Here is a 2,513-nt window from a genome sequence, read left to right as displayed (position 1 = left end):
CAAAATGAGTAATACTATCAGAATCATAACAAAGTTTTGTTTATCCTCGCAAGGTAGGTATGTAACCCCTAAGCTCGAGCCACTTCAGAGGAAAAAAAATGAATTTTTGTTGGTTCCATTTAAAAAACAAAAAGTAATAAACAGCCATGACTAAGACCATAACCCACTATAATTTATAAGCCAGTCATTCAAAGAGAATGTCACGCTTCCAGTCTTCCTGGCCCAAACGAGCTTGAGATAATTTCAAAATTAATTTTGTTTATGAGTTATGGTGGATCTTGGCTGTTCACTTTTTTATTTCCAAAATTTCCAAATTTCCAAAAACAGAAATTCTATTTTTTTTCCACTGAAATGGATCGATTTAAATAGAAAAAAAAATAACAAGTAATACTTACACTGTTAACATTGCTTTGACATCCATGTGCACAACAGAAACATGTGCTCGACGAACAAATTGTGATTTGAATTATGAAAAGAAATCCACGTACTCCGGTGAGACTCGAACTCACGACTCCCAATTTTATAGACGGGCGCTTCTATTCCTTCAAGCTACGGAGTCACTCGACTATCTCCGTCGCCAGCAGGCCTAGAACTGAACTCGATTCCGCAGTCGCACATGGTTATCTTCTTTTCACAATCCAAACCTCCTTCGGATGGGATTAGATGAACATCTAAAGTGCCCCACACAATGCATACGTTTGCGTGTGCGTGACAGTTGTTTGACACATTTCCCATGGGAAAACTGTCAAAAAAACGCAAACCTCGACGGAACGGACGCTATGTGCTCCAGGCTTAACACATACACTGTTGTGCACATGTATGTCAAAGCGGCAGAGGAAGTTTTTTTTAATTGTCGAGAGCTTCGGGCACTGCCTCCCAATCACTTATTGGTATGACAATTAGTGTGCAGTCGGACTCTCGACGGGTCGGTCCTCGGCCGACCGATTACGGTAAGGTTGACCGTAGCACCTTACAAATGTCAATTTCTTGATTTGGCTTTGGCTAACCAAGCCATGTGGGAAATTACACTGTTTAAATTGCTTTGACATCCATGTGCACAACAGAAACATGTGCTCGATGAACAAATTGAGATTTGAATTATAAAATGAAATCCACGTACTCCGGTGAGACTCGAACTCACGACTCCCAATTCGCTAGACGGGCGCTCCTATTCCTTCAAGCTACGGAGTCACTCGACTATCTCCGTCGCCAGCAGGCGAGCAGCTACGAGTGACTCCGTAGCTTGAAGGAATAGGCCCGTCTAGTGAATTGGGAGTGGTGAGTTCGAGTCTCACTGGAGTACGTGGATTTCTTTTCATAATTCAAATCTCAATTTGTTCATCGAGCACATGTTTCTGTTGTGCACATGGATGTCAAAGCAATTTCAACAGTGTTATTTCCCACATGGCGTAGTTAGCCAAAGCAAAACCAAGAAGTTGACATAAGTAATTCTTAGTTCCGTGTCAAACGTTCAGTTTAACAGATTCATAGTCACCGAAGATATGGCTCATAGACTCCAAACATGGCTTTTTGTATGGGAATCAGCAAATGTTAACTTTTTCATTTCTCCTGCTGTAAATCTCGCATGGTGTAGTTGTGATTGTAGTGCGATTGATGATCAAATAATGGTGTACAATAAATAATATCAGAATTTGTTCTAAAACAAAACATCTTATTAAAATGGTATTTGAAGAAAATATACCAATAGCAGAGTCATAACAAAATCAGATTGCCCAACAAAACATGTTATGGAAAAGTTATGCCTCAATAAGTTAATAATAACAAACCAAGATATAAAGGCAGGTTATTATTTTGATATTCTCCTCTGCTCGGCTTTTTGTCTCCTTGCTTGTTTACCATTTTCTGCAAAATATCTTTCGAATTTCCGTCCAAAACAATGTGGTGAGTGTTGTTGTCTTTTGTTTTTTATGCAAACGCCTTCTGAATATTTAGAATTTTTAATGCATCCAACAAAGATTGGGCCAAATGTGATGTATTTTGATTCACGTAGTATATGTTCGCGTAGCTAGAGCGCATTTGGCACCTGCTCCTGCGCGCATGACATTGGATGTGCCTAATCCTAATGCGCTCTAGCTACGCAAGTTGTTCCCAGCCTACGTACATAGAACGACAAACCAGGAAGCCACAGTTCGCTTTCATTCATTTCTGTTTTTGCTACACACATCCAAAGTAGGAAGCTCTTCTCGTGCGCCTCTGACTTCATCGCTTTTGGCTTACAATCACTTACACAAATTTACGAACGTTTCTGATAAGCTTAGTTTACCAATTATTGAAATGCTCTGAAATCAATGTTCGTTATTGCATATTTTTGTTGCAGATATTGTTAAATAATTGTTTATTACCCAACAACAATACAACGTACAATTTTTACCACACTAAAACGGTAATTTTTCTACATGATTTTTATGACTTTAGTCAATTACGCTTAGCGTGCTTGTACGCGTGATAAGGCGGGAAGTTAAAAATCCAAAGAAATATTGACAACGCTGCTG

Source organism: Aedes albopictus, unplaced genomic scaffold (genome assembly GCF_035046485.1).
Source record: "Aedes albopictus strain Foshan unplaced genomic scaffold, AalbF5 HiC_scaffold_681, whole genome shotgun sequence".
Classification (NCBI taxonomy): Eukaryota; Metazoa; Arthropoda; class Insecta; order Diptera; family Culicidae; genus Aedes; species Aedes albopictus.
Note: the sequence above shows the minus strand (reverse complement) of the source record.